Below are 25,244 nucleotides of genomic sequence, written 5' to 3'. Positions count from 1 at the left end.
TTGGTTAAAAAAAACCCTTTTATGCGAATTTCGGAGAGGGCCCAGGCCCACAGGGCAATGCACTCCCCCCTCCTCTCGCTACGAGTCTAGTTACGTCGTTATGGCGACGGCCCAACGTCTCTCGCACAGTGATGCCAAGAGAATTAAAGAGGTTGTTATTAGAATCAGTCGTATGTAAATGTGAAGAAAGAAGCGTACGAAAAGATAACTTGCCAGCGGCAGGATCCGAACCTGTGACCTTCGAATAACGTATCCGATGCTCTACCACTGATTTACTTACGGTGGCGGTCATTATTCCGTCCAATTTATAGCGTATGTGTGTAATAAATGTGGGAGCGACAGTCAGCGCTGCCTATGGTCATTGCGGTGAGTGTGGAACTCTCTTTGTTTATTGGGGTCTGATGTGATTACGAGCTAACAGCTGATCAGCGGTCTTATTACGAGCTGAAGATCCCTAAATTTACTATCTTTCCTTCATCCATACGAGGGCATTGTTCTGGCAGTTTTGATGCCTTCAGGTAGTAATCGAGGGGATGTTGGTCAGCTTCCAAGGTCGTTGGTCAGCTGCTCTGGAAGCACGACGATGTGCCAATGCCATTGCATATACCAGAACGCTGTACAAGCTTACTCTTCTCACTGTGTGATATCGTCACCTGCTCAACGTGTAAATGCGGCACGCAGGAGTACCAGCTGATGATGGGACTGGGCAACTGCTTCTACTGGACGGGCCATTTCGCGTGTGCCTTTTGCTTCTTCGTGGTGCACAGCGCCATCTGCGTCTATGGCGCCGTCGGATACAGGCATTTGGACACCGGCGCCCCCTACCTCGACCGCACGGACCCTTCGCTGCTGCTCATCGCGTTGCTGCTGCACAGCGTATCGCAGATACTACTCGCCATGCTCGCTGCCTGCGTGTTGAACTTGGGTAGGTGGGGGCGTACTTTTGTCCTTTGCTATACGCGACGTCCTGACTGTTATGGATTATTTATTTACTAATCAACTAATTTAATATGTACGACATTACTCTGTCCGGCAGTAAGCAGGGGGAACGCATCCCAAACACATGTGTTATCAAAAAGCGCTTAACAAAAAAAAACAGGAAAGGCTGCTTAAGAGAAACCTAATAAGAAGCAAAAAATAACAGCGTACTGATACCGTACCACGGAATATGCGGAATGCTGTTCCTCCTTGGTCCTCCCTTATTGGTCGTTTGAGCCTGTCAGTTAAACAAGCGACTGCCTGCGGCACAATGACCTCTTTTCGTTTGCTATACATAAATACTTCAGGGCCTCCTGCATGCGCACAGCATATCGTAGTGATATGGATCAATTGTAATAGTATTCCGTATTTCATGATAGGGTGCCCCAGAGTGCACTAATAGATCAAGGAAAAAAACAGTGCAGTATGACATATATCAGGTGCGCAGAAGCAGCATAACTGGCCTATCATATTTATTTATTTATTTATTTATTTATTTATTGATGTATTTATTTATTTATTTATTTATTTATTAAAAAAGTCCTTACATGCCTCGTTCTAGGGTTGGGTAAGGGGGGAATCTGAAAAAATTATCACACATAGTGAATACCTATGATTATATAGAGTGAAATGAATAAAATTATGCACATAGCTTCGCAACACAGTAAAATATTGGTTAATAATGAAAAAAGGAGCAAAAGAGTACACCAAGAGTACAACTAAAACGGATTAGAAAGAACATGAAACGATACATTTTTTTACACGCACAGGCAATTCAAAATGAAGAAAATATGGTTTAAGGACCAATTAGAGCCGTTCCAGGTATTTCCTCTTTAATTGCACTCTGTTCCGAAATTTCCTACTGAAGTACATAGGTGTAATAAGTCTAAACTATTCCGCTTTCCGGTTTCACTTTTGAATGACGGAGATTCGAATCTATGTATAGTCACTGGCAGGTTATGAGGTCGTTTTTAAACATAGTGCTTGTTTTTTTTTTCGGAATACTTATTTTCTCGCAGCGTAAACGTGAGCTTGTACATCGCTGGCGTCCACTGATTGCACGTGGTTGAACCAGATCAGACAGGCAGACAGACAGACATTTATTGTTAGAGGCCTTTTTTTGCCGAGCAGATATGCGGCATGGCGATGCTGTGCACAAAAGCTCCGGTTCGAGACCAAGGAGGATTTAAAAAATTGATGGAGTCGAAATGATTACGCAGAAGTGACACCGTTCCTTTGGCAAGCTGGCAGCTGTGGCGGCCATCTTACTGGGGGCGTGATAAAGTATCACCATTAAAAACAAAGCGTTTCCCTCGCACGCCCAACGAGTTCTATGTGGGAACTTTTTCGGGTCACATAGTGCCCCTAGTGCGTCTTACAGTTACTGGTTTTCCTTATTGAGCCTCTAATTGGAAGCAAAGTTCTTTGAAGATTCAGTCATCCATACTCGTTTCCGAAGGTTATTTCGTCAGGAACAACTATCTTTTAATATAGAACTAACGTAGCATCTACATAAAATATCAAAGCCACTTGATCTTTAAGTGCACACTATCAGAAAAAAGGATGTTTCCGCCATCTTGGCAGTGGCTAAAGCTGGCTTCACTTCTGCTGGCAAGGCATTGCGGTAGCTTGCACTCCAGCAGTTTTTCTTTAATCCTCCTTGTTCGAGACCCGGTCAAGACGGCTCATTTCAGCCCGATAGCTTTGAAGAGCTCGTTTCACAGGAATGTCGGGAATGGTGTCTGTGGGTGCATCCTCCGAAAAGGCATTTGTAATGTTCTTCCCCGGCAGTTGTTGCGGCGACACTGTCCATCGTGTTGGTGTCCGTGGCGCTGCCGTACTGCGTTTTTGAAAGCACGGGAAGCCTGGAGACGCTGGCCCAGTTCGTGTTCGGAGACCGCGTCTGTATGTTGCTCTCCTCCGCGCTGCCCACGGTGGCCGCCTTCAACGTGCTCACCATACTGGCCATACAGAACGATTTTGACGGTACGTGGAGGCCTGCACTGCACTTGGGCGAAAATGCTTGAGGCTCGCGTACTTAGCTTTAGGTTCACATGAAAGAACCCCGGGTGGCCGAAATTTCCGTAGTACTCCACGTCGGCGTCCCTGATAACTATGTCCTCATGTTCGGACATTAAACGCCGACAATTTTTACACCACCTAAAGTTTACACTACTAAAGGCCACGTTAGAATACTTCTTTTTTTGCCTACGAAAATAAGCGGGCTTCCGGTGTGCTCTTAGAAACGAACCCAGACCATCACGAATCGAAGACGAATGCTCTGCCATCTGACTGCAGACATGGGGGGGGATAATTGACATTATTAAGCTAATTGAGGATAAATTACTGGATTACAAAAGCAGCAAACACTCGAGGGGGATACAGAAAATTGGGTAGGCAGATGAGGCTAAAGAAGTTTGCAGGTATAATGTGGCAGAAGAAAGCACAGGACCGGGTTTATTGGTAGAACATGGGAGAGGTCATTTTCCCTACTGTGGCAGTACTAAGGCTGATAATGATGATGTGGTGATGGAATTGTGGTGGAGGGGCTTATGAAAATATGTGATTGAAGGGTGGCAGGTTGAAGAATGACAAGCTAGGGGGAAGTGGTTTTTATATTTAAAATGAAAAGGGCACCCCACAACTGTGTGCGCCTCAGTGCGACACCTCAGCAGTCGTTCACAGGAGAGGAGGATGGCGGCTGGTAATAGCGAAGAGTGGAGGGAGGAAAAGAGGAGAGAGCGAGAGACGGGACAGAAAAAAAAGGGAAGAGGTGGGGCTCACAGATAATCTACCAAAATTACGCTGGGCGAACTCTTTAAATTAGCTAATGCAGTCCGCTCCCGTCAACAAAGTTCAGCAGCACAGAGAGAGCACGGTTGATGTGGTTGCGGCGGCTGTTCAGGAACAGAAGGTGCTCAGGAACAGAAGGTGCTCAGATGATATCCGAGGCAGGCCGGGAGCTCCATACACTGCGAGCGTCACTTGCCCACGTCACCAGCCGGGCAATGAAGCAAGAGGTGCCCTCGTCCTGGCAGACTTTGAGTTATCATCCAGTAGGCTTATCGTTGACCTGCAACTTCTTGCAAACATAACCTGCCATGACACATCCTGTGGCAAAAAGTATTCCACACTCGTCTCATTGGTCGCGACTGCACCGGGTAGTACTCCCCTGCATTGCACGTACAGAAGCACCCGACGAATTGGGCGGGAAGCGATTTACGTTGTAATAAATGGGTAGAGCATTGAACACGTAAATCAATGGATTTTGGGTTCGGATCCCACTAAGAGAAAAAGCGTTTCTTTTTCGTCCACCATCATTCATTTCCCTTGAAACCACTGCTGCTAAGGACAAGAGTTATGACCCCAGTTGTTTTTAGCCTGTTTGTTGGAATAAGTTGGCTGTGTCTAACGAAGAAACAAGCCCACAATAAAAAATTCAGGCTTCGTTTATGCGAAACCGTCATTTCAGTACACCACACTTCTCTTCTTAAAGCCCTGGTGATTAGCAGCACGCACGACTTCATCACCTCACTCGAGGTGCCCCGCATTCAACGACGATGGTTGTGCGCGCAGGTGGCGCTGCATGGCAGAAAGTCCATTACGTGACCTTGGGCATCGTTCCTGCCACTGTGCTCGAAGTGTGGGTTGTCAGCATCCTGACGATGGCTGTCATGGTACTGCTCATTGGCTACTGCTCCAACGTGCTGCCTTGGAACACTGCGCTTCCACTGCATCCACTCTTCTTCTTCAAGGTAAGCACTATAGGGACGGGCCATTTTCGTCACAGTGCTTAGACACGGAGACGTCGCTTGCGATTCACCCATTCCACCAAGTATGAACCGAGGGCGCAATGCAGGGTCGGCTGAATTTCGCCTGAGTTTCGCGAAACTAGGGATATTCCCAAGCTCTGGAGACACCCCCTTCTGAACGAGTCAACAAGTACGAAAAAGTAAAATCCACTTCTCAGCCCACTGCGTTTCATTGGTTACGATGAAACCAGTCATCGCGTCGAGGATGGTCCACTAAGTTGGGCAGTGTTTTCAAACCCGAGGCATCTTCTTTCCCTTCTTTCTCGTTCCACTGAGTGCAGAATAGCATCCTTGTTTAATTTTTAAAAACTATAGCCTTTCTTGGAAGACCTTCGACGCAAAATTTTTGGTCTGTCTGTCTGTCTGTCTGTCTGTCTGTCTGTCTGTCTGTCTGTCTGTCTGTCTGTCTGTCTGTCTGTCTTTCTGTCTGTCTGTCTGTACATTTGTCTGTTTTTCCGCCTTTAACGATGCTACCCTAAACGGCACCAAACGTTACTCCGCACGGTCGACCCTATCCGCAGCGTCCACCAATATTGCTCAAGATTTAGCGTTCATACTTTTGCGATTGTCAATTAAAAAACTTGCCCCGTATCTGTAAGTTAATCTTCAAATGTAGTTGAAAGACGATAGTCTTGCGTGTGGAGAGAGTGAACAAAACATTTATTTGATGTTCTGCGCAAGAAATCGGAGAATGGTATTCTGGAGGCGAAACATTAGAGCGCCTCGAGCGTGCAGCGGAGGCGAATGAGCGCATCAAACCACGTCAAACGTGAGACATGAGCGCCACCTGGAAGTTTTCTTGAAAAAAGAAGCGCGTGGCTCTGAGACGGGCGTGCGCGCCCGTCTCACAGCCACGCGCTTCCACGCGTTACAGCAACTACGAGGGTGCGAGAAATTTTAAGAACTTTTGGGCAGTTTTTATCGTAGACTTTTACAATCGGAAAGGTAAAGGCTGCCGGAAACCGCAAATATGCTTTTGGAAAAATATTTTTTTAGCATTTTCGCGATGCGAAGAACGCGCCACCCCTTAAATGCAAAGTCCCATTAGGCTTGCAAGGTATAGCACCCACAACATCATTGATAACACTGGAAAGCATAAGCAGGAATTTTTTCTGGCTATGGGCCTGATACTGAGAAATAGGATGGGACATAGGATGGCATTACATGAATTTTGCCATCAAGCATGCAATAGCAGCATCACAACAAATCAATACAGAATACCATCTGTTATTAAAGTGCGGGAAGAGCTAAAAAAGAATGCAATGATATATCAAGAAGAAGTTACAAATCAATACGTCGTTTCAGTGGGTGGTTGATTAAGAGAGGACGCTTTATACGGGCACCGTATAACGATAGGTTTTGTTTTTCAGGTGGGAGGCTGGGAGTTGCAACATGCGCAACATTCTACTTGTAATACCTAAAATGCCTCCGAAGAACCGTCTCAGTCAATATGTGCACCATACCTAAAAGCAAGCCAGGGTTGAGATGTATACCATGTTTAATGCTGCAGCCATATTATATCGTCGACTCACACATGATGCCGTCATGCCCTTACTCCGCTAGCCTCACCATGCGTCATTGTCCTTTTGGACAACGGGTATGTTCACGCCAGCCACCACAGAAACGTCGTAAACATATCACACGCCAAAGAGCACTAATACTGCGTCCTCGTAGCCCGCCTTGCCAGTTTTGCGGGACTAAAGTGCCATTCGAGTTCTGAACCGACCACGAGCCGTCTCCTCTTCGGAGATTGAATTTCCAACCTGGGCGGTTCTCAACGCGGTCGACACGCCGTAGTTGTTCGGGCCTCAATGCGACGGGCAATGGACTACGATTAAATTCGGCGGTCTACCGCAACCGAGGAAGTCGTACGACGTTCACCCCTGTCCCGGCTGGGTTTTGTGTAATATTAGGGCCATTTATATCTTTGGAACGTGATGTAGTTAAATGGCACCAAGGAGGTTTAAAAAAATTGTTGTAGTGTAATTATCACCGACGAGTCAAGCCGTACCCATTGTAAGGTAGCCATCTTACTAGGGGCATGATGAGCTGTTGAGATTTGGCAATTAAGAAGGAGTGTTTTCCTCGCATGCCCAGCGAGCCCCACCGTGGTGGTCTAGTGGCTAAGGTACTCGGATGCTGACCCGCAGGTCGCGGGATCGGATCCCAGCTGCAGCGGCTGCAGTTCCGATGAAGGCGGAAATGTTGTAGGCCCGTGTGCTCAGATTTGGACACACGTTAAAGAACCCCAGGTGGTCGAGATTTCCGGAACCCTCCACTACGACGTCTCTCATAATCACGGTGGTTCGTGGTTTTGCTTAGCAAAAATTTATTTACAGCATGTACAGAACACAAAGGCTTCATACCATTCCAGTAACAGGGCACATACACTTCGGCACATCTATGTTTCACGACTAATATCACTACGTTACAGTGAAGACATTTGCTCTAATATACATGACAATGTTGGCATATATGTACACAAGAACTCAATGCGATATCATGATACAATGGTATAACGATACAATAGATGCAATGAAACACGATATGTAACAAATATAACACCAAATCCGTCAAAAAATTACTTGCATCCTTTCATCTTCAACCTTGACGAAAGGGCACGACCAATGCCGCATAAACTCCTGCGCCCCGAGGAAGAAAAGCTCGTCGGAGAGGAACGCGAGGCTCTCTCGTAGCATTCTCCCCAGCATCGGTCACAAAGCACGCCGGCGGCAATTGGCAGCTACGGCCTCACATCCGTTTCTCCAAAGGCTGAAGAGCCCCGCAACTAATAAAAGAGCAGATAAGTGGCCGTGCGGAAATCGGCCATTGGACACGAAGGTTCGCACACCCTGTCCCTGAAAACCAACATGAACCGCACGCCAAAAAAGGCTGGAGACCACACATTCAATCGTCGCGTGCTGATTGGTTTCTACCATGACGCAGTTTTGGCAAGTGGAAGTGCGAACCACCTGCCATCACTGCAACCGATCTCGCGTGAGGAGCAAGCCCCAGCCCAACCTCCAGACAAAGTCTCTGAGATACCCTGGCAACACTGCGGCAGTTATTGGTTTCCAAGCGCGGTTGATTATAGATTGACGATGCTGGGGCACCAAGGGCTGTAGAAGGGCGGCCAGCGTGTACACCACTTCAGAATCGGTCACCTCTATCTCTGGGCACGTAGCTTCCAAACTTCAATGAAATGCCAGAAAGGCTCGATACAAAGTTGGTAATTCAGTTGATTGGGGAGCTTGGTTAATTTGGCTAGCTGGCAGGAAGACACGTAGTGATGGCTCCAGATGGTAACGAGCCAGTGTCGGAGTGGGCGTGCCATAATTGCTTAGTATTCGCAATAGAGTGCGGAGGCACAGTGTAGAAGCCGTGACGGAAATGTTGGGGAATGCAAAACCGCGTGTATCTCACGATTGAGCTAACACCGGACGAGATAACAATTTTGTGCCACCAGACCAAAAAATTGAACTGATGCAGCTCTGCACTTTCCTGCAGACATGGAGTGGCGTTTAACAGAATGGCAAAGGTACCGAAATTTTTTGAGGTACACCATGTGATTTAAGTATCGGCGTTCCAAGAGAAAATTCCAAGTGCCTGGCTTCTTTGCTATCACTTTGAAGAGATTGTACAACGGATGACCAGATGCTATCCTGTACACCAAATGCAGTGGACGTAACTCCGAGTATTGCAATGTTAGGAGGCCACTCTAAAGGCGACGTGATGTTGATACGACCACTAGGCTTGCCAATGAAAAAGTACTGGCTTTTAGAAAAGTTTAACCTTGCACCGGAGATAATGCCGAAATGATGCAAAGTATCAAGGGCATGCTGCAGCGACTGTTCATTATGTACATATAAAGTAATGTCATCTGCATATGCAGTGACTTCTACCGAGTGTTACCGGGTAGGGGTAAGCCTCAAATCTGCGGGTGACGTTCAACGGCCTCTAAGAAGGGTTCTATTGCAAGGATAAATAACAATAGGGAGAGGGGACACTCTTGACGGACCCCACGCATGACTTTAAATGAGTGACTCTCACGGGAATCTACGTAAATATTACTTTCTGAATTCGTGTACATCGCGTGGATGAGGTCAATGAACTTATCCGGGAATCCGAATGCGTGTAAAAGACTTAGTATGTAGCCATGTTCTATGAAATCAAGAGTTTTCTCCTGATCTAAGGAAACCAGTAGACCTTGCGAACATCGGCTAGTGGTGTATTGAATGATGTCACACGCGTTAACCACGTATGGGTGTGTATTTCTCGGCCCGAAACAGAGAGACCCGGTGGGGAGTGATCAACGTTGCAAGAGATGGACTGATTCGGCGCACCAAAATGTTGGACAAGAGCTTGTAATCTACATTGAGCAGGGTAATAGGGCGCAATTTTCTGATCACGTGAACATTGGGTCTTTCTTGGGAACTAGTGTTATACGGCCTTTGTGGGAAGAAGTCGGAAGGGTAATATCTCGGAAACACTTGCGAATGACGCGTGACATATTAGAACCTATGATAGGCCAGAACTGTACAGAAAACTCTGCAGGGAATCCATCAGGCCCTGGGGCCGAACCCTTTTTTATTGCGTCTAATGCCGCCCTTTATTTTATCATCGGACGGCGGGGATAGCAGAACGTCATGTGACATGTTGGAATCATCTGGTAAGTCTTTTAGCAGTGGATGCGAAGAAACGGATCCTGGGTAACTAACACTATACCAACAGATTGAGCCATTGACTGAAAGTGTTGAGTGAATGCCTGAAAGTCGCACGTACCCGCAGCAGCTGGCGCAATAGAGTTTAGCGAGTGGGCAGGCGAGCCAGGTGGACGAAGCAGAGCTCTGCGTGCGTACCATAGCACCTCAGCGAGCGCACACGGTGCACGTCTACAGCGCCAAGCTGCAGCCGAGAGCGAAAAAGCACGCATAGTACGTTGGTACCGTTTGACGAGCTCCTCTTGCCATGCCCGCATTACGGGGGAATGGCAGGGATCACGGCGGACAATGCGTATTTTTTGGATTAACAATGACGCATCCTTCGACATACGGGTGCGAAGTCCCCTGTCCGACGCACTGCAATGATGGCGCCACTGTTCTTTGATGTGATCCCAATCAGCTATATCTGCCCCAATGAGCAATGCGCGTAACGCTTGGCACCATTTTCCCGTAGATTAAGATTCCTGGAGGACGCGGCAATCGAGACGTCATGGTCTGTGAATCGCTGGCGTCCCCGATGGCAGGAGGAGAGAGAGCATAACCAGTTGATAGTCGCTAATGTACACTGGTGTCGGTGGCAATTACATTACCCTGGTGTCGTGAACGTAGGTAATGAGACCGGGGGATGCGTACACGCGATCATGCTGCTGCTCGACGCCAAGTATAGGCATAATTGCTGCCATGTACATTTTCACGATTGTCACTGAATGCCAATGGCTGCACTAGACGTTTGAGTTCTCTGGCATTCCAGTTTGACCGGCCGCGACCCGGACCTCGAACGTATGAGTGTGAGTCTAAGACACAATTGAAATCTCCTCAGAGTACCACGTGCTGTGAATTTAAAAGGAACGCATCAAGAGATTGGAAGAACACATCAGAGTTCACGGGCGCCACTGGGGCATACACGTGAACAAACCCTATTTTTAACGAAAACAAAAGGTGCAGTCCAACGCCAGCACGCGTCTGAAGGCATCGAAGAAAACATCATGGTCACGCAAAAGACCAAGGTTAAAAATGATGACTCCGACGCCAGTGTAACGCGTGCTGGCGTATGAAAAAAAACAATCAATATTGAATGTGTGCTTGAAAGCGAGTACATCAGGAAGCTTGAAAAAATTTGTTTCTTGCAAGAACAGCAAATCACAGTGCACTGAACGCGCGAAAGCCAATACCTCAGCCTGTTTTAGGGGCAAAGCTCCTTAACGTGGCACCCGTTTGTCCCTCGTAGTAGTCGTAGTCGTTGTTGTAGTCTGTAACCAGTCTTACATTTTGACCTGCAAGGTGGTGCTGGTGATCAATTTCTCCTGTGCGTTGTTGAACAATAAAAAATTCGCAGCATGCGCGTTAACTAAAAGCCGAATGCTCTTGTCTCTCATTCACTGTTAGCAGCCATTGGCATGTAAATTGAGCACTAGTAGTATAAAACTAGTATATAGTGAACTCGAGGCAGTTAAAGGTGGGAAGTAGATACAAAGTGCAAGCCGTAAGAAAGTAAAAGCCGAATTCTCCTGTCTCTCATCCCCCATTAGCAGCCATTGGCATGTACATTGAACACTATCTGACAAGAAAGGGTTGCACGTTCTACTCGCTGGGCGTAACCTTCTTGGTTTTAGAAAGGTTTAGCGAGCGTTGAGCCGCAGTGTCATGAATACAGTGAACTAGTATATACCATGAACTCGAGGTGGTTAAAGGTAAGAAGTAGACCCGAAGCGCAAGCCGTAAGAAAGTGTGCGTGTGCCACCTCTCGTTTAGTCATTGGAATGCCCGCTGGATGGCGGTGCTTCTATACGGGGAATATATGATGAAAAGATGCGAGATTGTGGCATTTGGAGTGTTGAATACATGGACGAACGGACACACAGGCAGATGCATGGATGGACGCATGAACGGACGCAGGGGCGGATGCATGGACGAATGCAGGGACGGACGCATGAACAGACGCACGCACGGACGGGCGGATGGACAATTGGACGTTCACACAAACGGACGCATGGACGGACGGAAGCAAGAACGAATGGACGGACGAATGCTTCGCCCCACTCTCCATCTTTCACTCCGTGGATATGCTGCCTTTTTTTGTGTGTGTGACCACGTACTTCGGCGACTTTCAAGGATGTGCGGTGAGATACGCAGGCTGTAGGAGTGATGAAGTCGGGGTGGTTGCGCGTGATTTTATAAAACTTAAGGAATATTTTACGGCATAGTTGCAATAGATAAACATCTTACCTTCTACTTCCCAATTTCTTGTCTCACAGAACTCAACACTCTCTGAAAATAACAGAAAGCTTTCGCTGACTAACACCTGTTTTTTTTTTTTCACACACAATTTCCCTCTGAAATCCGCTTTCACATGAATTTGTTGACTGTTGCAGTGACACATCGTTCAGAGACCTATAGTTTCATCCATACCACCATCTTTTTTTTCTGTTCTTCTGTTAATATTGTTTGCATAGGTAGCGTTTTCAGAAAACCATATGTTACCCTGTGTATTTTCTCATGCAGTAATGCCTTCGAATGCTACAGATGCGTTGAATAGATAGATAGATAGATAGATAGATAGATAGATAGATAGATAGATAGATAGATAGATAGATAGATAGATAGATAGATAGATAGATAGATAGATAGATAGATAGATAGATAGATAGATAGATAGATAGATAGATAGATAGATAGATAGATAGACAGATAGACAGATAAACAGATAGATAGATAGATAGATAGATAGATAGATAGATAGATAGATAGATAGATAGATAGATAGATAGATAGATAGATAGATAGATAGATAGATAGATAGATAGATAGATAGATAGATAGATAGATAGATAGATAGATAGATAGATAGATAGATAGATAGGCAGGTAGATAGACAGATAGATAGATAGATAGATAGATAGATAGATAGATAGATAGATAGATAGATAGATAGATAGATAGATAGATAGATAGATAGATAGATAGATAGATAGATAGATAGATAGATAGATAGATAGATAGATAGATAGATAGATAGATAGATAATGACAGGCTTGCAAGAGTCAATGAGGATCACTATATTATTCTTGATGCCCTCACGTTATATGAACAGGATGACTGAATCAACTTCACAGCCCAATATTGTGCTTCCTCGAAAATATTCATGAGATATACTTATCGAGGGCTCGAAATATCGTTGTCATATTGTAGCTTTGGTCGTATGATTAATTTCTATGATCAATATTTTAGGGATTGGGGCATGCGAGGTATACAAACGATGTTTTCGTAATGACGATTGTTTTGTTAGCAACTGCAGCTACATTCGAAGCATGTGTGCATCACTACATCCTCATTTAACACGTCGCAACGTGCTTGACCTGATTATCTGCATATCTGGACTTCGTTACGTCATTAGATTAAGGGTTTCTGTCGAGTCAAAAAGTTTGTACAAGTGATTCGTATGCCAAGTCTCTAACATCAAAATTGTTGACAAATCGGTCCTGTGGAATACTGCCAGGGGGAGCTTGCTTTGTGCAATTAAAGAATCGTCTCATTCGTTTGTCGCTCGAAGCTGCAAAGAAAATAGTGGCTCGACTTAGGCGTTGAAAGCTCGAAGGGATGTCCAAAATCCCGGAATTCATGACGCGATTTAGGCTCCAGAATCGCTACCGGCGCATAATGAGGGCAAATACAAAGCTTTCCAGATGGCTTCCTGATGTCACCGGAGTGTATTTATCGTGAACATCACCCACAGGGTTGTTGTTGATCGATAGATGAAGTGTCAACCTATAGTGTTTGCTATGACTGTCTAGTGTCGTCGAGTGGCTCACGATACTTGTGAACGGCAGAAGGACCTTCTTAACGGGAGTTCTTCAAACCCTACAAAAAACCTCACTGTGGCTTCCAGACTACCATCTAATTATCCCACGCTCGCTCTCTTTAACGTTCCACTTTATCTAGCATTGAATTTCTCTCTATTGGTCGACAGCTGGCATCGCATAGCCAAACTCTGAAACTAAGACGTAACAAATACAGGATGAGCCACAAAATGTCGCACATTCAGGGCATGGCTCAGTAACGAATAGTCAACTTTGGGAGCTCACTTGTAGAAAAAATAAATTATTTATTCACGTATTCTGTATCGCATGTATCCTCCAAAGTACTACGTATGTCAGTGGTCATATAAACTGGCCGTGTGTCTATGTGTTTCCCTGCAAAGGAGGTCGAAAAACGATCGTGTTCTTTCTGGAGAGAGAGAATAAAAAGTTTCTTTGACGGTCTGCTTGAGAAGATCGCAGAGTGCTGCGTGAGGTATGGCGCTATCTGGCAGTAATGTGAAAAAAATAAAAGTTTTTTTTTAGAACGCAGAGATGCTGGCAGGTGGCAGCACCGTGTCATTTTAGTGACGCGTAGAAAATACCCGATTTTTAGTTGATAGCCTGGTATTGTCAGCGCATTGTAGTAAACACTGCAGTCTACTCGCTCTCTGGATTTCGTGCCGACCGGTTGTGCCCCCGCGATCTCCGACGACAGCGCAGCTCTGGCCGACTGGCTCGCCCTACGCCATCTCCTGCCGCCGACAGGACCTCTCGATGAGCGGTGCCCCGTCCTCGGACTCCTGCGACCGTGTCCATCTTTCCTATCTCCTCTTCCGTCGTTTCCTGTCGTTCGCTGTCCCTGTGCCTCGCTATCTCCTTCCTCGCTCAATCTATTTACCTTTTAATCCTATCACTTTAATGCCTCCTTTACCCCATCCCTCGTGAGCTACTGGTTGAGGTGTCGCACTCTGATGCAGACAGTTATGGGGTCAATTTTTCTTCTTTTCTCTTTTAGAATCACATAAGAATGACGTGTAAATGCATTTTCAAAGAAACACACTACCTAATACTTATATACTGATGTTGCGCCTCAAGTAGGCGTAATATTTGTTTTTGATTGACAATATTTACAACTATGAACGCTGCCACTACATCCAGATGTGTGGGCGTTGATTACGGCCTTTAACTTTCGCCGAGTGGGTGAATCGTTATACTGACGCGAACAAAAAAAAAACATACCAATATTTTTGCGCTGAAGTATCCCATGAAAGACTATCGTCTCTAAAAACAGTACCGCAGTTACTCATTAGTGTGAATATAGAGTAAAGACGCAAATCACTGTATCGCAGATGAGTTACTGGCGGCCCCAGCAGGTCCAGTACAGGCGCAGTGCCAACCCGCTGGAGTACTACGACCCTCGCTTTGAGTCTGCGCCCAGTTACGTCAAGTCCGCCTTGGACATCGCGGATCTTTCAGTGGTGAGTCTGGTCGGCCCTTACCTTGTCACGTGTAAAGAAATGCGTTGCTGTACTAGCCGGTTCTTAATCTCAAATGTTGGATAGCGTGGTTTGGAAAAACTGTAATGAACCAAGGAATCCCGTTCGCGGCAGCCGCAATTTAGGTGGAGGCAGAAATGCTTAAGGACTTCGTATGCTTAAATTTAGTTTATCAATTACTGGCGTCAAAGAACGTCATGTGGAAGAAACCGCTAAAGCCTTCCACTGAGGCGTCCTTTATTATCACTTCTTAGTATCGGCATGTTAAACCGCAGATATTATGACAAGGGCAGAACGTTGATGTGTCAATTTCTATTAAAGGGGACATGACGACGCGTGGCCTGCGCGCTCCGGCGGCGGCTGACAGCGCGTTCAAGCGGGAGCGATAGCAACCACAGTCTTTTTTCGCTGCATCTCGTTGCGAGCAAAACAACCATTCGTTGCTGATATAGAACGGCACGCTTGCAACCACTCCCCTTTCAAGGCGATTGCCAGCTCTCGCGTAATCGCCTTGAAAGGGGAGGGGTTGCAATCTTGCCGTTCTATATATCAGCGAATGGTTGTTTGAAGAATGGTTGTTTTGCTCGCCGCGAGATGACGCGAGTAGAGACTGCGGTTGCTATCGCTCCCGCTTGAACGCGCTGTCAGCCGCCGCCGGAGCGCGCAGGCCACGCGCTCCCGTGTTCCCTTTCATGAAAATTGACACTGTACCAGAGAATTGCTTGTGTCAGTGCATCAGTGCTCTTTTTATTGCAACTTGAGTAATTATAAAGGCACTTGCGATGGATTTTCGGCGCCGGTGTCACCGTTTCTGTCTCCGGCATGTTGCTAGTCCAAGTTGATTACACGCCTCCGCGCATTGTATAATATGCGCGCGAATAAACGCAAGTTAGTGCAGATGATACATGTAGCAGAAGTAGAACTTTGGTTGAAACCCGTCGGCCTATTTCCGTCACACGGAGAGCGCATGCGGTAAGACCTCCCCCCCCCCCCCTCCCCACGTGTCACGTGTTTGTGTCACGTGTTTCCCCGTTGAATGCTCAAGTAGAGGAAACGTCCCACCCGTGTTTAACAAACACGAATGGACGCGAGGGAGATGAAATTCTTGCTCGAGTAGAAACTTTGAACTTTGATTTTAAGGGCTCAGTGGCGATTGCTGGCGCTTGCGCTATCACGACAGGCATCAGCGCTCAGATCGCATGCACTTCTACGCGCTCCGTACTCATGCGACTAGACTTGGCGGAAAGAACTCTCCGTGGAGCGGCCATGTTCTCTCTCACTTGCGTTTTATGGGGATTAAATTGGATCCAGAAGAGTTCGCTTTGCTTTGTGTAACATTACACTTTACTGTTGCCGCATTCATTGCTTCACCCATTCGGGGTAAACGATTTTTTTTGTTCTGTATTGAATCCGCGTGGCTCAGTACTTAAGAAGCTATCATTGTTTTTTTTTACGCTTTACTTTTCAATAGTCCAGGTCTCATATGAAGGTTGAACTCCTCCTTGGACAAACCTCTGCCTAGCAGAGTACAGTACCCCCGATAGCGGTGAGCGTTTGTCATCAGCGTAGACGACCTCTGCGGGGTCAACGTGTCGATACTTACATACGTTTGAAATCATTCAATTACAATGTTATCGCTGGTGCTCGAGTAAGTTCTGAAATGAACTCGACCATTCCTGTTGCACTCACAGTGTAATTGAAGCACTCGATAATAATACAGTAAGGCATGGCCCGTGCCGAACAATGACACGCGTGAGAGCTATAGTGAAATCTAGTTACCATGACGAAAAAATGGGGAAAAAAAGAAAACCCGCAGGCATGCAAACATCGTGGGGAGGACCGTATAGATATTGGTGTAAATATAGACAGTGACGTCAGAGCGGCCCATTTCGGGCTAGAACATGAGCGCGACCTATCGAACCTTGATAAAGTTCTTTCATGCGTACATTCATCGATCTATTCATTTCACACGCCCGAAATGGCAACTCGCGACGACGGCCTAGTGGTTATAGTGCTCAACTGCTAACGCTAAGGTAGCGGAATCGAATTGCGGTTGTGGCGGCCGCAATTTCGATGGAGGTGAGAATGCTCGAGGGACGTGTCTACTGGCACATATATGTGCACATTAAAGGACGTGGTCGAGATTTCCGAAGCGCTCCACTGCGGCGTTTTTCATAATCATATCGTGGTTCTGAGACGTTGAGCCCCCAAGGTTGCTGTTATTACCAGCGATTCCAGCGCACTTCTTTTTTTCACAATCTTTTTTTATTTTTGCTGGAAGTTTTTACAGTTCAACGCGCACTGATGAAATAGCCAAGAGCTTAACGTTAAAGGCAGAGCTTTTTTTTTACTGACGCAATAACCCGATGCGAGGGAGTTTTCATCATTTATACTGAACATTGATTCAATAAAAAGTCACAGCTTTGTCGCAAAGGCGAAGCAATGAACGCGGTAGCAATCAATTAGAAGGTCACGTGTAGAATGGCAAGCAGATCAAAGCGTGCACCGCGTTTCTCACGCACAAATGACACACGAAACGTACTCACAGGTACAGATGAACGCAAATAAGCGTCTCATTTGTTACTCCGCTGTGTCCGAAAAAAGCGCCCTTTTCGCAAATGGAGACTGTGCAATGATTGCAGGGACCTTTTTACGCCCGGTAACTACAACAGAATTGTTACGGTGAAAGCCCAAGGCCAGCCAAGACATACGATTTTCCCCACAATGAGATGAGCACACGCGTTCGCGTCCGCCGTGCTCCCTCTTCACGGGGCCAAGTACGTAGGGAGATGAGAGCGCGCGACACCGTGTCATGACGATGTGGCAACGCACGTTCATCGCGCCATCTTGCTGGTAATTATGAAAACACGATAGTACCCCCTGAGATGCCTGTCACAAGCGGTAAGTTGTAGCTGTAATTAGCTTGTGGTTTGAACGTTCAAGGAGGTGCCTCTTCGTGGCTCAGTGGTTAACGCCTCGCACTCAATTCAGAGGTCACACGTTTTATTCCGCGTTCCGGGGTCTTTTTCTGAATTAGTTTGTGTTCTTTTTTGCGTTTTCATATACATATATACGTACGCATATACGGTGAGTGACGGCGACGCTGACGCCGATGTCGACGCCGGCGGCAAAATCCAGCTTAGAGTGTTCATATAATTGCTATCGCAAGAATATTTAGCCTATTTATATAATAAGTGCCCTTATCGTTTCTAGTACTATTGCCTGGGTCCTACGAGCGTGCTAGAGTAAAACAATAAGGGACTAGAGGTGAAGCCCGTACATATGAAGTACGACATGCCTCGCAGGCGTACGGAAACAACGAGGCTCTGAAGAGCGTCAGCTTGCAGGCTTTTGACGGACAAGCCACCGTGCTCGTGGGGCGAAATGGTGCCGGGAAGACTACCCTTATGAACGTCGTCGCCGGTGAGCAGCGTTCCCACTAGTATGCGAACCCTCCTGTTATTTAAAACATTGGCCTTTTCTATCAGAAGTACTTTGTTGGGTTAGTTGCTTCATTCCTTTATTCAGCAAGCAACTCGTGTAATGACCAAGAATATTGCATTCACAAGGCATTAGGCACTTTTAGCTGACTGTATTTTGCCTCCCACTCCGCTCAGCCAGTTGGGGGTTGCACCACTGCACATGCGCTAGACGTTCACGCGCTGAGCGTGTGAGTGGACCGTCGTAGCGAGCGAAGGATCACGTGACGCGAGGAGAAACGACCAATGCTGCAGCCTCTTGTGCCGGGAGCCCGCACTGTTCTGCAAACGCAGTGGTTGTTCGGCAAACACGCAAGCACCGTCGACTCTTTAGCGCACACAGGATGTGTGCCTCCTCCTAAACGTCGTCACAGCCAATTCATTTGAGCATTTGGGCATGTGGGGTGAAGTTGCATGAAACGATCTAGAGCTGACACTTCGGACCATAAAGGAGCGTCTCGAGATTCTTCTTCCGTACTTTCGTCAAAAGCACTTCGCAAATCTTCGATAGTGGGCGATTTTATCTAACACTTGTAGAAATTTATTTTTTAACGGCAGCCACTCTTCCACCTATTCAGAGAAGCTCTTTAGTTTTATTTCCCACAAGGCAACGCGGTGAACGAGCTGCCTCACGACAGGGCGTTTGAAGGCGTTTGTGCTGCCTTGAAGGCTTCGATTGTAGTCCAGCTCCAAGGGAAGGTGAGAAAAAAAACAAAAAAATGCTCGCGCGGCAAACGGTAAATGAATCCACACTATTTTAATACAATATTTTCTACTTTGCTGAAAGTTAAGAACAATTTTTATTTTTATCACGACAAATTTCCTCCATCGGTGGCGTCGTGATTGCGTTGACCGAATGACCCTTGGGTAAAACCGAAGACGGGCGTTCCGCTCCGGTAACGTTGAGAGTTTGAGCGGAACGAAGAAGGGAGCACAAAATCGGTCAGTTTGAAGGTGCCTATTGTTTCGGGCTAGTGGGTAATTCATAACCACAAGGTTTATAATGCGGAAATTCTCACACAAAGCTAAACAAAACGACAGGTTCAAGGGCTCCCTGCATATATTTCACTGTATACGTGTCCGAGTTCTGCCCCACCACGGTGGTCTAGTGGCTAAGGTACTCGGCTGCTTATCCGCAGGTCGCGGGTTCGAATCCCGGCTGCGGCGGCTGCATTTTTAATGGAGGCGGAAATGCTGTAGGCCCGTGTGCTGAGATTTAGGCACACGTTAATGAACCCCAGGTGGTCAAAATTTCCGGAGCCTTCCACTACGGCGTCTCTCATAATCATATAATGGCTTTGGGACGTTGAACCCCACATATCAATCAATTCTTCGGGTAACAAGTTCCGTGCTATTGTAAGTCAAAAATGCTGTGCGCGGACTCAGGGCACGGCTGCGAAGGGATGAACAACGTCACTGACGATGCAGCCAATGACACGCGTGCTTGGGTTCGACGCAGTGAATGGTGTCACCAACGGAACTCCCGATGGCGCGTGCATTCGGGTATGATGTAGAAACGGCCTAATACAATGGGGATCGTTATCATTTCTCGTGGCTAATGGCCTTTCGTTTCACTAAGCCTTATACTGATTTCGCTTTACTGTACTCGTCGAGTACTTTACGGAAATAAGGGTCGTCTTCGAGACATAAAAGAAGACATTCATGGCAAGAAAATATGCAGCAGAAAGACTTCGTATGCTGAGGATGGCAAGATGGCAAGGTGTTGGCAAAGGCACGCGAGCACATGAAAAAATCTCCACTTGCTGCTTAGTTATGGAGTTGAAAGAAAACGTTATTGCGCACTTCAGGAAGAGTGACAGTGCTCTGAAGAAGTTTGAAGATATGAAGCAGGTCAGCGAGATCTCGTCGCTATCACTTCTCTGCTTGGCTTGAATTCGTGGTCTCCTTGACAGAAGCGAGGTTGGCCCATTGGGCAAGTTCACTCTTGTTAAGGTTCGTTCACACCTGCGGCTACCACCGTTCGCTGGTGGCATATTGCCGATCTTGTCGCAAAGTGACTGCTTCGTCTGAGTCGCTCGCTGATAGATTTTATTTCAGACGTACGACTGAAGTCGCAAAACCTCTAAACCAATGAGAGTGCAGAACTGGGGCGCCAGTTTTTTTTTTTTTTTTTACGGGACGATTTCAATGCGAGATGACGAGAGTTATTGATGGCATCTGTGAGTTAAAGCGGCAAACTTAGGTGACACCAATACTTCTTTCTGAGTGGGCGCGTCCATAGGTTGCATTGAGTCGCTTTTTGGTCGCCAGTCACGAACGCTCGCGCTACTTAAAGCTAGTCGCGGGCATGAATGACCTTTTTACGCTGCAGGACTGCTGACACCCGACTCGGGAGTGGCCAGAGTGTACGGGTATGACGTCATCACCCGCAGTAACGAGGCCCGTGTTTTCATGGCCTACTGCCCTCAGCGGGACATACTGTTTCCGGACATGACCGCCTGGGAGCACCTGCTCTACTTCGGCACGGTGAGGAGTCAGTATACAGTGCACCTGGTGACCTGGAAGCTTGTTTATGTACGCATATATTGATCGTGTCCGAATAGGATACGAACCGATGAGTACCAGGTGTGAACCTGGTCGAACACATTGTCCCAAACTTCTATAGCGGTTCTAAATTGTGAATGAGTCATTTTTGATTTACTATAGAGCTCGTTTGTTCCGTCGTAGCATTCAAATGTTTCTGCCTCAAGGACACAGTGGATAAATATTTTTTTTCTTTTGCATGCGTGCTAATTTTGAACCTTTTGGAAAGATTATTTTATAGAAAATTTTTCGTTTGGCTGGAGTAATACTTCGAGATGAGCTAGCGCTGGGGTCGTTCCCTCCTTTTGTCTGTGTGTCAGTGTGCGCTAAATATAAGTTATGATTTCCGTAAGGCGTCTAGGCATTGCCATATAGGGCTGTTAAGCCAACGTTTTCTTGTTTTTGTGTATCAGACGTGGATTTGTGTATCAGACGTTGATAATGCCACGAAACATCGTACGCACCAACCGAACCACTTTCATGCGCATGCGTCCACCGTAATGCTCTTCATTTAGCTGTTAAACATACAAAACCTTCAGGTTAACATGAAGACGCCCAAGTCCATCCGTTAAATAGTCTATAGCCAGTAAAGTTTGACCCCTCGTTACCTAGCCTGCATCGTTGCGAGCGTAGCTGTTTATTCCTTCTGATGATGATGATAGGGACAACGATTTCTTTGTTTACTGACAGTTTTTCACGAACGCCTCAGTTGGCAACTACGTCGTCGGCAAATGGCCCCGCCGTGGTGGTCTAGCGGCTAAGGTACTCGGCTGCTGACCCGCAGGTCGCGGGTTCAAATCCCGGTTGCGGCGGCTGCAATTCCGATGGAGGCGGAAATGTTTTAGGCCCGTGTGCTCAGATTTGGGTGCACGTTAAAGAACCCAAGGTGGTCGAAATTTCCGGAGCCCTCCACTACGGCGTCTCTCATAATCAAATGGTGGTTTTGGGACGTTAAACCCCACATATTAATCAGTCAATCAATCGTCGGCAAATGACGCTCCAAGTGATGACCCTCACAAAGGTGACGTTATGTCGACAGACATTCTTTAGTCTAATCAACTGCTTGTTGCCTTGTGTTTCCCCTTTTGCACGTCTAGATATCCTGATCTTTGCTTACGTACGGTGTTGTTCGAACGTTTAGGCAAGGTACCTTCCATGTTAAAAAGCGTCAGCTTTAACGCTTCAACTGAAGTCTGGGATCATTGCCGAAGCTGCGAAAGGCAGAAACAAGGGGGATATTGCAGAACAGTTCGGCACCCCGAGTAGGCCGATGTCTATAGTTCGCTAATAGAAAAGACAGCATGGTACTACGACGCATTGATGTGCGTGTTTGTAAAGCTTCGCGACTACGAAGTTTTCGCCGGAACGACCAAAACTAACTCCCCGACGATTTAGTTTTCGGGATGTTAAACGTTAATAAGAACAAAATCAATAGTAGTACAGACTAAATTTACGCGTTCCCCATCATTTTGTCAATTCATTATCTTTGTGTTCATCAAATAATTCATAAGCACCGTAAATGTTGAATTACCGTATTTCCTTTCGTATAAGTGGCCACTGCACGTAAAACGCACCTCCACCCTAAGTCGCAGTAAACTAAAAACTAAAACATAACTGCTCTCTGGGTATTGCGGGGAAGACGTCTCCTTCACTTAAAAAACAAACTGCCCATAACACACCAGGGCACATGGGAAGGGAACGCACACAGCTCTTCCGTCTATGCATCTTGTGTTTTTTAGCTGTTTTTTTTTATCTTGCACAGCCAACAAGCCCAGCTTTCCGCACTTTTTGCTTTCTTATGTTTCTGCAAGACAGTGCCTCGAAGCCACACTGCCCACCTTAGGTCGCGTATGACCGGCACGCCGACTTAAGTTTCGAAGTTTTTGTTTACTTATACGATGCACTCAATAGCCCTACAAAGGATATCGAGGGGCCAATAATCCGCCTTTTTGACGATGGCCCTGCACATGCGTCGTTCGCCTAGCAGAGAAGTCGCGAAGCGTTTTTCCATCTCGGAGGCTACCCTTCTGGCAATACGGGTTGTTCGAACCCCTACCAATGGGGCAGAGAGTAGCCATCGATTTAGTATAGGCTGCAAAGGAAAAGCTGGTCTGAAAGAGCGCTGACCATGAAAACGCTATATCATTACTGTAACTTCGTCATTGCTACTTTCGCATTTATTTACGTTTCGGCGTAAATTAGCGCTATTGAATGTGAATGATAGTGACAATAAAAAGCAACTCGGTGATTTAAAAAATTACAAACGTGTGGTCAGATGTTGATTTTTAAGATTTATAGAAGAAAATTTGATGTCGTTTAGTCAATTCACTGCGCGTGGGCAGGAATTTTTTTCGAAGAGGGGTGGCACTACCTTCATTTTAACGGAGGACCGGGCAGGCAGGTGGGGTCCAGTTTCAATTTGTACTCTGTTTGTCATGGTTAAAAAGAAAAGAAACGTAGGTGGGGGGGGGGGGGAGTGCTCAGGCCAACGCCGACTAAATTTCAAGGCCGAAAGGCTGCCGCAGTGACGTCAGAGGGTTGAGGCCCAGTTACGCCGCGAACGCGGCGTAAAGCCTGCATTACGTTCACGTTTTAGGAGAACCAACGCTCCCGCTCTCGCAGCTGCTGCGGCTTGATTGGGCCGGATAAAAGATGTGGAAAAAAAGTGTTACTCAGCATGCTCAGTTGGGAAATCGGGCCCCCAACTTCTGACGTCACTGCGGCAGCCTTTCGGCCTTGAAATTTAGTCGGCGTTGCTCAGGCCTGATGTGCCACCCCCTGGCTATGCCAATGGTTTGCAGGCATTTTGCCTGGCTGGCGCTAACCTATCTACTTCAGTTCAAGGTCACGGCCAATTGCGCGTCTTCTTACTGAATTGTAATTGGGAAGTGGTGGTGCATCGTGGTCTGCGCTTTCTGTTGTTACGTATGTGCAGCTGCACTTCACGCTAGCTCTCTTCAAGAAACGCGATGAAAACTGAATACGACCGTCGAGTTCAGCAAACGCCTCGGGGGCTGGTAACGCTTGCTTGGTATGGTAGTAGTGGCAATGGCAGCGCCGTTGTGGTAAGAGATTGTAACACATGAGCACTATGGGGAGATTTTGATGTCGAGTTTCTAATAACTCTTTAAGGACAACACAGAAGAGAGACAACACGATGTGTTGTCATATGTCAGCAAAAATTGGGGAGCTCGCGCAGACTCGCTCATGAAATATGTTGCGCGCTTAGGACTCACTCGAACTCAAACACACCGAGAATTATTCACCCGGACGCACTCAGACTAAGGGAGTCCGAATGAGTCAACTGTTGAATCCGTAAGTTTAGAATTAGCTTTTATTGCGATATCAGTTATATGGACACTCTAAACTGGATTTCAACGCCGACGTCGTGCCCCGATGTATACGTATATATATATATATATATATATATATATATATATATATATATATATTAAAACGCAAGAAAGAAAAGAAATCTGGAAAAAGACTTCGGAAAAAGTGCAAAACATGGGCTCCCGTTATGTCCTGGGAAACATGATTAAGAGCCACAACTTCAGCATGACGCGCTGCAAGCAAGCTTTAGGATGGGAACAGTTGGCCACACGCCGGGCTAGGCAACGTCTGAAGCTTTTCCATGATGTATACTTATCTTGAACTTGTATTCCTCGCGACAGTTACGTCTTTTCACCTCATTACGTGTCTGGACGAGTCGATCACATTTACAAAGTGCGGGAGTACCAATGTAAGACAGCAGCGTTCAGTAATTCTTTTTTCCCTAAAACGGTTTCCCAGTGGAATCGATTACCTTCAGCGATCGTTGCCGCTGTTGGTAGTGATTCATTTCTTCCTTTGTTAGAATCAAGTGAATTGTTCAGTTGATGACGGGTGTTTTGTTGTGCGGTAAACATATTGTAATTGTTTTTCTGTATGTTACCCGCTGGCATTTTTCGTACATTTTTGTCAATCTTAATTATGTTGTGTATTCAGTGTACTTCCTACTATCTAGATAGGCTGTACTGTACTTGCCGCAAATTGAGCTTGTGTTCTGTCTTGTAATCATGTTGTATTACCCCCACTGTAATGCCTTATGGCGCTGTGGGTATAAAAAAAACGCGGGACCTCAGCGTCGTGAATGCGAGGCATTAACCACTGAACCACCGTGGTGGTCTAGTGGCTAAGGTACTCGGCTGCTGACCCGCAGGTCACGGGATCGAATCCCGGCCGCGGCGGCTGCATTTTCGATGGAGGCAAAAATGTTGTAGGCTCGTGTGCTTGGATTTGGTTGTACTTTAAAGAACCCCAGGTGGTCAAAATTTCCGGAGCCCTGCACTACGGCGTCTCTCACAAGGATATGGCGGTTTTGGGACGTTAAACCCCACATATCAATCAATCAATTAATCAACCATTGGGTACCTTC

The sequence above is a fragment of the Rhipicephalus microplus genome, chromosome 10, assembly GCF_043290135.1.
Source record: "Rhipicephalus microplus isolate Deutch F79 chromosome 10, USDA_Rmic, whole genome shotgun sequence".
Classification (NCBI taxonomy): Eukaryota; Metazoa; Arthropoda; class Arachnida; order Ixodida; family Ixodidae; genus Rhipicephalus; species Rhipicephalus microplus.
Note: the sequence above shows the minus strand (reverse complement) of the source record.